Source organism: Podarcis bocagei, assembly GCF_964188305.1.
Source record: "Podarcis bocagei genome assembly, chromosome: W".
In the NCBI taxonomy this organism is placed as follows: Eukaryota; Metazoa; Chordata; class Lepidosauria; order Squamata; family Lacertidae; genus Podarcis; species Podarcis bocagei.
The window spans coordinates 65,601,260-65,614,926 of NC_138131.1; positions in this window are offsets into that span (position 1 = coordinate 65,601,260).

Sequence of the window (13,667 nt, forward strand, 5' to 3'; positions counted from 1 at the left end):
AGTGCGGGATACCGTTCCTTCCCCCTGGTGTGTAGCCAGCCAGCTGGATCTGGCCAGCCCGTAATGGGCTCGTCGACGTCGATCTCCTCTGCTTCCATCTCTCTGCATTCATGTTCGAACCCAAGGTCCTCCCCCAACACGTCCATGTCCGTCTCTCCCCCTGTTACCTCGGGTGATGCTGCGTGCCAGGGCCCCCTTAGCAGTTCCCTGCTCCACCCCACCTCCGGTTGATTGTCCCACCAATAAGAGCGGTCCGTGGCAGACCCCGAGAGTCATCCCTCCGGGGAGCTTGTGTCTGGCGCCGTTTCCTCAGCTGATGAGAACCCCTGGAACGTGCTGGCTGAAAGTGTGGGTGTGAAAAGCCAGTCGTCGAAATAATCTGCCGGCATAGGTCTGTGTGGGAAGAGTGCATGGAAGTCGTCTTTGAGGTAGTGCTCCTCCAAGGCATAGTCCGGTACCCACCTGTTGGCGCTGGCCGGGGTACCTTCCCTGGCGAGGAGATATTCAACTCCCTCTTCCCCCCATCTCGAGTCTAAAATCTCCATGACCTTGTTGAGTGGCGCCGCCCTCGTGGACTCCTCCCCCGTTGGTGATTTTCTGAGTGGATGTGGTGCGGTCCCTGGCGCCTGAAACCTGTGGGGTTCTTTGTAGGGTGTGAGCACTGACCTATGAAATACCGGGTGCATTCTGGAGCCCTCCGGGAGTGTTAACCGGAAGGCCACTGGGTTGATTTGTGCCTCGACTTGGTAAGGCCCTAGCTGCTTGTGTCTGAGCTTCTTCTTAGTTAACGTTCTGGCCGGCGCTGCCTGGGCCGCTAACCAGACCCAGTCCCCCACCTGGATGTCTTCCCCGACTCTCCTGTGCCTGTCTGCCTGCATTTTGTAGGCGTGTTTTGCTAGTTCTAAGTGCCTTCGGAGTTGGTCGTGGACCTCCTGCAACTCTGCTGCCAAGTGCTCTGCACCCCGTGGCTCCCCCTCCCCCTTCGTCTCTAACCCCGGGAAGGTTCTGGGATGCCGCCCATTGTTGGCGAAGAACGGTGTCACCCCTGTAGACCCGTGCTTCGTGTTGTTGTAGGCAAACTCGACCAGCGGTAGGTAGTCCACCCAGGTCGAGGGCTGTTGATTCACGTAGCATCGCAGGTACTGCTGCATGATGGCGTTGACCCTCTCCGCCTGCCCATTGGTCTGCGGGTGTCGTGCCGACGCTAAGTTGATCTTGACGTTCAGGATGCCCAGCAGCTTCTGCCAGAAGCTCGAGACGAATTGGCGACCTCGGTAGGACAGGATGGACCGTGGTAAGCCGTGAACTTTGAACTCGTGGTCTATGAACAGTTTGGCAGTCTGTTTCGCTGTGGCCACCTTCGCGCAAGGAATGAAGTGCGCCATCTTGGTGACCGGCAGTACGTCTTCAGACATGGAATACAGTTTTCCAGTCGGCAGCGTCGCCCCCGGTAGGAGGTCAATCGCGCAGTCGTAGGGCCGGTGGGGAGGCAGCTTGTCCGCTTCCTTCTCGCAGAAGACCTCCAAAAACGCCTTGTACTTGTTGGGTACCGCCTGCACCATGCCTAGGTGTAGCTGTGGTTCATCCCCTTGTCCCTCCTCTTCCTGGCTGGTTCGGATGCAGTGTTCTGCGCAGTAGGAGGAGCAGAAGGTTAAGTTCCGCTGGTACCATGCTAATGCCGGGCTGTGTCTATCCAGCCAACTCATGCCCAACACTATGGGCGTGTCCGACAGGTGGGTGACATTGAAGCTGATGACTTCGCGGTGATTTCCAATTTGCATTACCAGAGGCGGTGTTTGCTGCACCACCTGTCCACCCAGCAGCTTCCTGCCATCGACCGTGACGACGTTTAGGGGCATCGTGGCTGGTAGGAGCGCTATGCAATGTAGCCTGATGAAGTCCACTCCTATAAAGTCTGCATTACTACCAGAGTCAATGGTAATAGGGACTTCCAGGGTGATTCCATTTGGCAGCTGGAGTGATGCGGTGAGTTGCACCACTGGTTTGGGTGGGAGGGGGTCTGTGGGCTGCAAAATCTCTGGGGACTGCTTCACTGACTCGCCTGGCTGGGTCCCAGTGCCTCTGCCTCCAGCCAGGCTTCGTCGTTTCCCTGCAGCTGTTCCCCCTGCTGAACTGCTCCCCGTACTGTTGCTAAGGCTGCAGTGTGCTTCTGGATCCTCTGGGGACACTCTATGGTCATGTGCAGTGCACTGTTGCAGATATAACACTTCCTGCTCCCTCTAGGAGCCTTCGTCTTGACTGCTCCCGGTGTTTGGGCTCTGGTCGCTGTCTGAGCCCTGGCATCACCTATCTCCATCGGCTCTTCTCCCCCCCCCCCAGTGGAGGCGTGGATTGCGCGCGCCCTGGCTCTCTGGGAAGGAAGGGAGTTGTTTGGCTGGCGTGCGTGCCATCCGTCTGTCATCCCTGCTCCAAGGGCGTTCTTCCAGGCGCACCCCTATCGCCAGCGCCCTCTGGACGACTTCTGTGGTATTGGTAGGTCTCTCTCCCCTCGCCAGCTCATCTTTCACGGCTCCATTTAGCCCCTCCCAGAACAGATCCCTCACGTCAGCTGAGTCCTTCTCCCAGCCCAGCACATTTACTAACGCAAAAAAGCGGGAGTGATATTGTCTCACCGTGGCTTTGCCCTGCGTCAGCCCGTGCATTTCCCTCCTGGCCACATCCACATCTACCGTTGATTTAAGACAAGCGTCCATAGCTTTGATAAATGCGTTTGAATCCTGGAGGGCGGGATCATTTTCACGCCATAAATTGCGCAGCCACGATTTAGCTTCCCCATGCAGATGAGTGATTATGAACCCTACTTTTTCCTCCTCATCTCTAAAGTCTTTCCGAAGCAAATTGAGTGTGAAAACTATGTCTGCCCTGAAGTTAGGATACTGCTGCAGGTCCCCGTCGAAGTGGGCTACGATGCTGCCCCCCCTCTTCCCGAGGCCAACTCCCTCCGGCTTGGGTCCTGGCAGCCCCTCTTTGCCCAAACGTTCCCACCTGTCACTGCTTCCCCCTTCTGGGAGGCTAGCTGGACCTGACCTCCCCTCCGTTCCCCCACTCTCCGATAGAGGCATGGTCAGCCCTGACTCATCTTCTCTCCCTGCTGGGGGAGACGCTGGTCCTGACACCTGGGACTCTTCCCCCCACTACGCTCTGGTGGGGAAGCTGGTCCTGATCTCCCGCTGCTGCTTTGGGTGTCCCCGCTGGCCCCTTGTTTCTGGTGTGTTCCCCCTGGGACCCCCCTTGCCCTGACCATCGGCGCCTCCTTCTGGGAATCTTCTGATTCGCTGGAGAAGCTCATGGAATCTGACTGACCGAACCCAAAGAGTGCTCATCAATGGTTCCTCTTCATCCTGGAGAAGAGTGACTAGTGGGGTACCACAGGGTTCTGTCTTGGGCCCGGTCTTATTCAACATTTTTATCAACGACTTGGATTATGGACTCAAGGGCATCCTGATCAAATTTGCAGATGACACCAAACTGGGAGGGGTGGCTAACACCCCAGAGGACAGGATCACACTTCAAAATGACCTTGACAGATTAGAGAACTGGGCCAAAACAAACAAGATGAATTTTAACAGGGAGAAATGTAAAGTATTGCACTTGGGCAAAAAAAATGAGAGGCACAAATACAAGATGGGTGACACCTGGCTTGAGAGCAGTACATGTGAAAAGGATCTAGGAGTCTTGGTTGACCACAAACTTGACATGAGCCAACAGTGTGACGCGGCAGCTAAAAAAGCCAATGCAATTCTGGGCTGCATCAATAGGAGTATAGCATCTAGATCAAGGGAAGTAATAGTGCCACTGTATTCTGCTCTAGTCAGACCTCACCTGGAGTACTGTGTCCAGTTCTGGGCACCACAATTCAAGAAGGACACTGACAAACTGGAACGTGTCCAGAGGAGGGCAACCAAAATGGTCTAAGGTCTGGAAACGATGCCTTATGAGGAACGGCTAAGGGAGTTGGGCATGTTTAGCCTGGAGAAGAGGAGGTTAAGGGGTGATATGATAGCCATGTTAAAATATATAAAAGGATGTCACATAGAGGAGGGAGAAAGGTTGTTTTCTGCTGCTCCAGAGAAGCAGACACGGAGCCAAACTACAATGGATCCAAACTACAAGAAAGAAGATTCCACCTAAACATTAGGAAGAACTTCCTGACAGTAAGAGCTGTTCGACAGTGGAATTTGCTGCCAAGGAGTGTGGTGGAGTCTCCTACTTTGGAGGTCTTTAAGCAGAGGCTTGACAACCATATGTCAGGAGTGCTCTGATGGTGTTTCCTGCTTGGCAGGGGGTTGGACTCGATGGCCCTTGTGGTCTCTTCCAACTCTATGATTCTATGAATCTCTCGGGTCGCTGTCATACTCCCCTACGCTGCCCTCAGATTCTTCCCCTTCGCTCTCCATTTCCTCTCTCCCCTGTACCTCTGTTCCTGAGCCACTGACAGTGTGCAATGAGACCAAAAGAACACAACACCATCTTTTCGCTTCCATATGCATAGTAAGAAGACGAATAAGCTTTGATTGGGCTTTTTTCAATTCGCATGGTGTTATTTGGGTGTGCGCTAGAGTCACCCCAAACGAAAGCAAAAAGGTGTTTTGGGTTCCATCTACATAAAAAGAAGATGATAAAGCTCTGATTGGGCTTATTTCAAATTGGTGTTTTGGGGGTTAGAATGCACATTCAACCAAAAATCGCAGATGACATATTTGTTATCAGCCCAAATCAAGCATAGGTGTTTTGGTTCCATCTCAATAGAAAAAGGACGAATAAGCTTCGATTGCCCTTTCGGTGTGCATTCACCCACAAATAGCAAAGCGAAGTGTAATAACCCCAAACAAAGCCAAACAGGTTGTTTTGGGTTCCAGCTACATAGAGAGAAGAATATTGGATTTCGCTTACTTCAAGTCGTTTTCTTTGCTGTTAATGCACATTGACACAGAAATCGCAAAGTGTGTGTGTCAGGGAACTGACATCAGAGCATAGTGGAGAGGCGAGGCTCCCAGATTCTGCAGGAGAGGGGACTAGTAAGGGAAGAGAGAGAACGTCATTTGGGGAAGGAAGTCCAGGGGACACCAGGAAGAAGGGAGAGGCGGAGAGCAGCTCGGAGGCGAGGCTCCGAGACTCTTCCAGTGAAGTCAGTGGGGAGGGTGGAGGACCACCACTCGGCACGCCCACTCTGCGCAGAAGGCTTCCGCGCAGAGAGGCGAGGCGAATGTTGCCCGTTAAGGAATTCTTATGCTGGAGGAAATTTAGGAGACGCCCACTCACGGATTCTGCTAGCAACTGAGCAGCAGCGCCAAGGCTGCTCAGTCAGGGAAAGACACAACCGACACTAAGCAGTTTGGAACAGCTAGAGGTTTACACACAAGCAACCCCAATTCCCGTGACAGCAATCCGTGAGTCCCTTACGTTGCTTGTGTGCAAGAGGACCGGGATACAATCATGAGTCAAACCGGAGGAGCCGGCGCAGGAGAGGGGGCCAAAGGCGGACAGAGTCTGGAGGAGAGAAACTGAGACTTGGAGCAGCAACTGGCTCTACTAGCGGCGCGGCTGGATGAAAGGAGGACACATGATGCCCAGGGGAAGATTACCCCCATCGCAAGAAAGGTACCGGGACTTGTGCAGAAGTTTGGGGGCAACCCCAGAGATTATAACGTTTTTAAGACAGAAGTGCAGTATGCGCTGGAGCTGTAGTACGATGACTTTGCCCACGATGGGGGAAGAGTCGCTTTCGTGGTGGGGCACCTGGAGGGGCGGGCCAGAGATTGGGTTCGACCCTTAATGGCAGCGGAGAACGCGGCCTTGAGGGACCTGAGAAAGTTTTTTAGCGCGATGGATCACATGTTCTCGAGCGATGTTGAACTGAGCGTGACGCGCAAAGAACTGATGGGGTGCAAACAAGGAAACCAGTCAGTGAGAGAGTACTGGTTGAGATTTGCTATGCTGATCCATAAACTTGGGTGGGACCTGAGTTCGGAACCAGTACAAATGTTATTTGAGGAGGGCTTATCCCCTTGGGTGAGAGACGAACTTTCCCGCTCACCCCACCCGGAATCGATGGACCAGCTGACCAAGTTGGCACTCGCTGTAGGAGTCCGACAAGAGACGCTGTCAGAGCTGCCCGAGGTCCCAGCTCACAAAGGACCAACGCCAGTCCGTTGTTATATACAAAAGTCTTTATTGAAGTTCAGTTTCCCTTTCACATCAGCAGCGTGCAGCTCTACGTCTGAGACTCTAGACCGCTGAAGCTCCATCTGAGTCTCCTCCCCCCATACACCAGTTTAAGACCCTAGCCTTGCTCCACCTCTTCCTTTGCTCTTTCCTCCGCTGGCTCCGCCTGTCAGCTGGGTTTTCTCCCTTCCTAGACTCTTCTGACGCTGAATCCCCTGAGTCTTCCCCCTGCCTCCGGCGGGCTTTAGGACCTGGTTCCCGATCTGGGCTTTCTGCTGTCCCGCGCGCCTGTACATTTGGATTTGGCGTGCGCGCCCAGCCGGCAACCTTCCTCCTGACCGTTTCACTGCTCCTGTCACTGCTTCCCCCTTCGGGGGGGGGGGCTAGCTGGACCTGACACCTGTGACTCTTCCCCCCCACTCTGCTCTGGTGGGGAAGCTGGTCCTGATCTCCAGCTGCTGCTTTGGGAGTCCCCGCTGGCCCCCTGTCTCTGGTGTGTCCCCCCTGGGACCTCCCTCGCCCTGACCATCGGCGCCTCCTTCTGGGCATCTTCTGATTCGCTGGAGAAGCTCATGGAATCTCTCGAGTCACTGTCATACTCCCCTATGCTGCCCTCAGATTCTTCCCCTTCGCTCTCCATCTCCTCTCTCCCCTGTGCCTCTGTCCCTGAGCCCCTGACAGACGCGCACGCTGGAAAGGCGGGAAGGGAGAGCAGAGCGTTGGCATGACAACCGCATTCCAGACATACTAGTGTCTACTGTGCCACCCGAGGAGCCAATGGAGATTGGAGGAGCGCGCGCGTGCGGGTTTTCAAACTCCAGCGAGGTGCGTAAGAAGGAGGGGAAAACCAGTAAGAGGTGTTTCCTATGCCAGCAGCCGGGACATTTTGCCAGAGTATGCCCTCAGAAGAAGGCGTGGCAAGGAATGGTGGGGGCAGTGGGGAGTGAGGAGGGAAAAAAAGAGGCGCCGGGAAACAGCCGTGCTTGGCTGCAGGAAGGAGGGCACAGCAGCCAGGCGAGCAACCAGTAGAAGTGCCCAAACCAGACCCTCCCCGAGCAGCCATCGTCATAGAGGTGGTGCTAGAACTCCCAAACGGACACCCCATCAAAGTGAAGGCGCTGCTGGATTCAGGCAGCTCTTGCAACTTCTTTAGCAAGGATTTTGCGCTAGAACACCAGCTACAGGTGGTGCCTCTAGAACATCCCCTGCAAGTAACCACGATTGATGGGAGAGAACTTTTGGGAGGGGAAGTGACCCACCAGACCCCGCCCATGAAAATGACAGTTTCCAGACACACTGAGACCATTGCCTTTCACGTAGCCACCTTAGCAGGACCACCTATCATACTGGGAATGAGTTGGCTGGCACTGCACGACCCAGTAGTAGGGTGGCATCAGCGGACAGTCACCTTTGGGTCGGCCCACTGCGTAGAGCATTGCCACGGAGGGGAAACCCCGAGGATGGCAGTAGCCAGGGTGGCAGGGATGGCAGTAGGGGAAAAAGGGAAGATACCACCTCAGTATGCGGACTTGGAAGAAGTCTTCAGCGAGAAGGAGGCGGATCGGCTACCCCCCCACAAGCCCTTTGACTGCCAGATCAACTTGCTCCCAGACGCTCAGCTGCCAGTGGGCAAGCTGTACGCCATGTCAGATAGGGAGATGCAGGAATTGCGGAAGTTTATTGACAAGAACCTGAAGCGAGGGTTCATAAGGGAATCGAGGGTGGTGGGGGGTAGTCCAGTGTTCTTTGTGGTCAAGCGAGACTCCCATGAGCCCAGGTTCGTAGTGGACTACCGTGGATTGAACAGGGTGTCGGAACCAGTGACCTTCCCAATGCCCAGAACTGATGAAATCTTGGCCAGGGTAAGGAAGGGGAAGATTTTTACCAAGCTGGACCTTCGGGGGGCGTACAACTTGATAAGGATGAGGGAGGGGGATGAATGGAAAACCACCATGTTCACCCCTCTGGGAGCCTTTGAGTACTTAGTTATGCCCTTCGGACTCCAATTGTGAATTGTGTGGCCTTCCTGGACGACGTACTTATCTACTCAGAGAACGAGGAGCAGCATGTGAAAGATGTCAGGGAAGTGCTGAAAAGGCTGCAGGAGCATCAGCTGTGGGTCAAACTGGAGAAATGCCAATTCCATGCACGAGAGGTGGAGTTCCTGGGCTACAGGTTGTCAGACAAGGGCTTGGCCATGGACCCAGGCAAGGTGCAGGCCGTGCTAGAATGGAAGCCCCCCAAGAACAGGAAGGACGTGCAGAGGTTCTTGGGGTTTGCAAATTTCTACAGGAAGTTCATCAAGAACTTCGCCCATCTAACGGCACCCATAACGGATTGTCTCAGCAGTAAGAAGAAGTTCGAATGGACAGAAGAGGCACAGCGTTCCTTTGAAAAGCTTAAGAGGGCTTTCGCGTCGGAAGAGCAGCTCCTACATGTGGATCTGCAGAAGCCGATGAGGCTAGAGACGGACGCGCCAGACAGAGCTGTGGGGGGCATATTGCTCCAGCAGGAAAATGGGGAACAGTGGAAGCCGTGTGCCTTCTTTTCCAGGAAGCTGAACAAGTCAGAGCAAAACTACACAGTGTACGATCGAGAACTGCTGGCAATTCACGAGGCTTTTCGACGGTGGCGACATTTTCTCATAGGCGCACAGCACAAAGTCCAGGTGTGTACTGACCACAAGAACCTGGAGTATTGGAGAACGGCAAGAGTGCTCAACCAACGACAGGTGCGGGGGGCTCAAGAGTTTTCCAAGTTTAATTTTGAGATTAGGTACGTGCCTGGGAAGGAAAATGTCAGAGCAGACGCCCTCTCTCGCAAGCCTGAATACGAGGAAGGGGAGGGAGGACCAGAAGCACGACATGTCATTCCCGAGGACAGATGGGTGTGTGGGGGAGTGTTCGTCGGGAGGCAAGAGCTGGCCGGTCTGACGAGGGATGATCAGGATGCACAAACCAAGATCCGGGAAATTGGTATCACTGGGGAAACTCAGGGGGGGGGGTTCGAAGTAAAGGACGGGGCACTGTACTATAAGGGTGCATTGTACATACCTGAGGGGGATTTGAGGGGCAGAATACTCAAACAACTGCATGACAACCCCACGGCAGGACATTTTGGCCAACATAAGACAATGCTACTGGTCACCAGGCAGTTTTGGTGGCCACGGGTGAGGGAAGATGTGAAGGAATATGTACGCGGGTGCCAGTGCTGCCAGAGAGCGAAGGGGGAGAGGACAGCACCTGCAGGGATACTGGAGCCCTTACCCACACCAGAGAGACCATGGGAGGTGGTAGCAATTGATTTTATGACGGATTTACCCAAAGCTAGGGGGAGAACGGCAGTAATGGTGGTAGTTGACTTGATGACCAAAATGTGCCATTTTATTGCGTGCTCGCATGCGGTGACTGCAGAAGAAACAGCAAAGCTGTTTGTAGAGCATGTTTTCAGGTTGCATGCCCCCCCCCCTTTGAGGATTTTATCCGACAGAGGCTGGCAGTTCACGTCCAGATTCTGGAGGAAGCTGATGACATCAATACCAGGGAAGATTCTGGAGCAGATCATTAAGAAAACAGTCTGTGAGCACCTAGAAAGGAATGCTGTGATCACCAATAGTCAGCATGGATTTCTGAAAAATAAGTCATGTCAGACTAACCTGATCTCGTTTTTTGACAGAATTACAAGCCTGGTAGATGAAGGGAACGCAGTGGATATAGCCTACCTTGATTTCAGCAAGGCATTTGACAAGGTGCCCCATGATATTCTTGTAAAGAAGCTGGTAAAATGCGGTCTTGACTATGCTACCACTCAGTGGATTTGTAACTGGCTGACTGACCGAACCCAAAGGGTGCTCATCAATGGTTCCTCTTCATCCTGGAGAAGAGTGACTAGTGGGGTGCCACAGGGTTCTGTCTTGGGCCCGGTCTTATTCAACATCTTTATCAACGACTTGGATGATGGACTCAAGGGCATCCTGATCAAATTTGCAGATGACACCTGTCAGGGGTACAGGGACAGAGGCACAGGGAAGGCAGGAAATGGAGAGCGATGGAGAGGAATCCCAGGAGAGCGAGGAAGAGGATAGCAATGACGCAGGGGATTCCATGAGTCTCTCCAGCGAATCAGAGGATTCCCAGAAAGGGGCGCCTGTGGTAAGGGCAAGGGGAGCCCCGGGGGGAAAGTGTCAGGAGCGGGGGGCCAGCAGGGGACCCCAAAGCGGCAGCTGGGAATCAGGGCCAGCCTCCCCACCAGAGCGCAGCGAGGGAGGGGGAGGTTCCAGTGTGTCAGAGGGAGCAGCTCCGGCGACAGAGAAAGGGGAGGGATCAGAGCAAGCCGTTCTCCCGGAAGGGGAGGAAAGCAGTGAGGGGAGTAGCATAACTGTCAAAAGGAAGGTCAGAAGTTGGGCGCGCGCGCCAAGTTCAAATGAGGAGGCGTGCGGGAGAACAGGGAGCCCGGAGGAGGAGGGGCCAGGACCCAAAGCCCACAGGAGGGGGCAGGAGCAGTCTGGAGACTCCGCTTCAGGAGAAAGCAGGAGGGGAGGAACCCCGACGGGCAGAAAGACCCTGCGGAAAAGGAAAGAGAGAAAGAGGTGGGGTAGCGTTAGCTTATTAAACTGGTGTAGGGGTGGGACCGATTCAGAGGGGACTTCAAACGTCTAGGCTAAGAGACGCGGGGCTGCACGCCTCGGTTGTGGAACCCATAATGAACTGCAATAAACACCCTTGTATATAAGAAGAGCTTGGCGTTGGTCTTTTGTGAGCTGAGACCTGAGGCAGCCCTGACAGTAAGTCCCCTCCCAAAAGTACGCAAAATTTTTTTTGCGAAGCTCACGAAGTTTGGCGGCCATGAGTATGGAGGAGCAGATAGTTGATCTACGCAACGCAGTCTCCCAGCTTACCACTGCGGTAGTGGTCTCCCAGAAGAAGGGGGAAGAGGCGGAAAAGCGATGCCAGGATCTGCAAGCCAGGTGGGATCATGCATGCCAAGTGGGATTCCCGGGGTCCAGATCTGCAGGCGTAGGACTGGGCAGAAGGGGAGGCAACTTGGTAGCCCACTTTGATGGGAACCTGAAGCAGTACCCCAGTTTTCGAGCAGACGTTGAATATGCGTTGCATTTGCTTCGCGACGACTTTAAAGATGAGGAGGAGAAGGTGGGGTTCATTGTGTCCCACTTGCATGGGGAAGCGAGGGCTTGGCTGCTCAATCTGTGGCGCGAAGATTGTCCTGCTCGAAGGGACTCAGATGAATTTATCAAAGCCATGGACGCTTGCTTCCAATCTACCGTGGATGTGGATATAGCACGCAAGGAGCTGCATGGTTTAAGGCAAGGCAAGGCTACAGTACGTCAGTATCATGCTAGGTTTTTTGCCTTGCTGAATGTACTGAAATGGGAGAAAGATTCCCTGGCAGTAAGAGACTTGTTTTGGGAGGGGTTGTCTGGCCCTGTAAAAGATGAATTGGCAAGGGGGGTCAGACCTCAAACCCTAGCAGAACTTGTGCAGCGGGCGCTCGCCATTGGAGTGCGCCACGAAGAACGCCCTTGGCGCAATGAGGAGGGTCGCCAGCTTCACACACCCTCTAGAGCGCCTCCTTTCCTTCCCAGGGATCTAGGACGTACGCGTCCCTCACCTCAGCTGCAGGCAGGGGAGGAACCAATGGAACTTGGTGGTGCACAGGCTCAGTCAGCTGCCGGAGCCCCAGCGTCCGGAGCAGTCAAGACGAAGCCTCCTAGAGGGAACAGGAAGTGTTACATCTGTGACAGTGCGATGCACATGGCCAAAGAGTGTCCCCAGAGGCTCCAAAAGCACACTGCAGCCTTAGCAACAGTAACTGCAGCAGCACTACCTGAAGAGCAATTTCAGGGAAACGACAATGCCTGGCTGGAAGCAGAAATGCTGGGGCACAGCCAGGCGAGTCAGTAGGACAGTCCCCAGCGCTTTTGCAGCATACAAACCCCCTGCCACCCAAGCCAGTGGTGCAGCTCACTGCAACTCTCCAGCTACCTAATGGACGCACCCTGGAAGTCCCCATTACAATTGACAGTGGGAGCAACGCAGACTTCGTGGGGGTGCACTTCGTCAAGCAGCATCGCATAGAGCTCCTACCAGCCACGCTGCCATTGAACGTCGTCACAGTGGATGGCAGGAAGCTGCTGGGTGGGCAGGTGGTACAACAGACGCCACCCATGGTAATGCAGATTGGCAATCACCGAGAAGTCATCAGTTTCAACATCACCCGCCTGTCAGACACACCTATAGTGTTAGGCATGAGTTGGCTGGATAGGCACAGCCCAACCATGGCGTGGTACCAGCGGCAGCTCACTTTCGGCTCGTCCTATTGCGCGCAGCATTGCATCCAGACCGGTCAGGAGGAGGAGGGCCAAGAGGAGGGGCAGCAGCTAAGTCTCAGCATGGCGCAAGCAGTACCCCTCAAGTACAAGGGGTTTTTGGAGGTCTTCTGCGAAAAGGAGGCTGACCAGTTGCCACCCCACCGGCCCTACGATTGCGCAATTGACCTCTTGCCAGGGACAACGCTGCCGCCTGTGAAGCTGTATTCCATGTCCGAGGATGAGCTGCAGGAGCTCAGGGAGTTCATAGATCACAACCTGCAGCGGGGATTCATCCGAGAATCAAAGGCTGTAGGGGGCAGTCCTGTGTTTTTCGTGAAGAAGAAGGACACGCCCCAAAAGAGGCTGATCGTAGACTTTAGATTCATAAACTCGAAGACAAAGCCCGCAGCCTTTCCCATGCCCAAGATTGACGACCTGCTCGCGACGGTGCGGAAAGGGAAGATCTTCACCAAGTTAGATCTCCGCGGAGCTTACAATCTCATACGTGTGCGAGAGGGTGATGAGTGGAAGACGGCCATGTTCACGCCGTTGGGCACCTACGAATACAGAGTTATGCCGTTTGGTCTCCAGAATGGCTCCCACTATTTCCAAGCTTTTATGCACCACGTGCTAGCGGGACTCCTCTACAAGAAGTGCGTATGTTTCCTCGACGAAATTCTGATCTTCTCGGAATCGCCGGAGGCTCACGAGAGCGACGTTAAGGAGGTCCTGCAGAGGCTACGGGAGCACAGGCTTTACGCCAAGCTGGAGAAGTGCCAATTCGACGTGACGGAGGTGGATTTTCTGGGCTATAGGCTGTCCGACAGGGGACTAGCCATGGACAGCGCCAAGGTCCGTGCGGTGTTGGACTGGAAAAGCCCGCGAAATCAGAAGGAGGTCCAGAGGTTCGTCGGCTTCGCCAACTTTTACCGCAAGTTCATCAGGGGTTTCGCCAGGGAGACGGCAGCTATCACGGACACTCTCAGCTCCAAGAAGAAGAAGTTCACCTGGACGGACCAGGCGGAGCAGTCCTTCAGGAGACTTAAGAGTCTCTTTGCGTCCGAAGAACAGCTGCTACACGTGAATCCCGGCAGGCCCATGAGGGTTGAGACTGATGCATCTGACAGAGCGGTGGGGGCCGTCCTTTTACAGG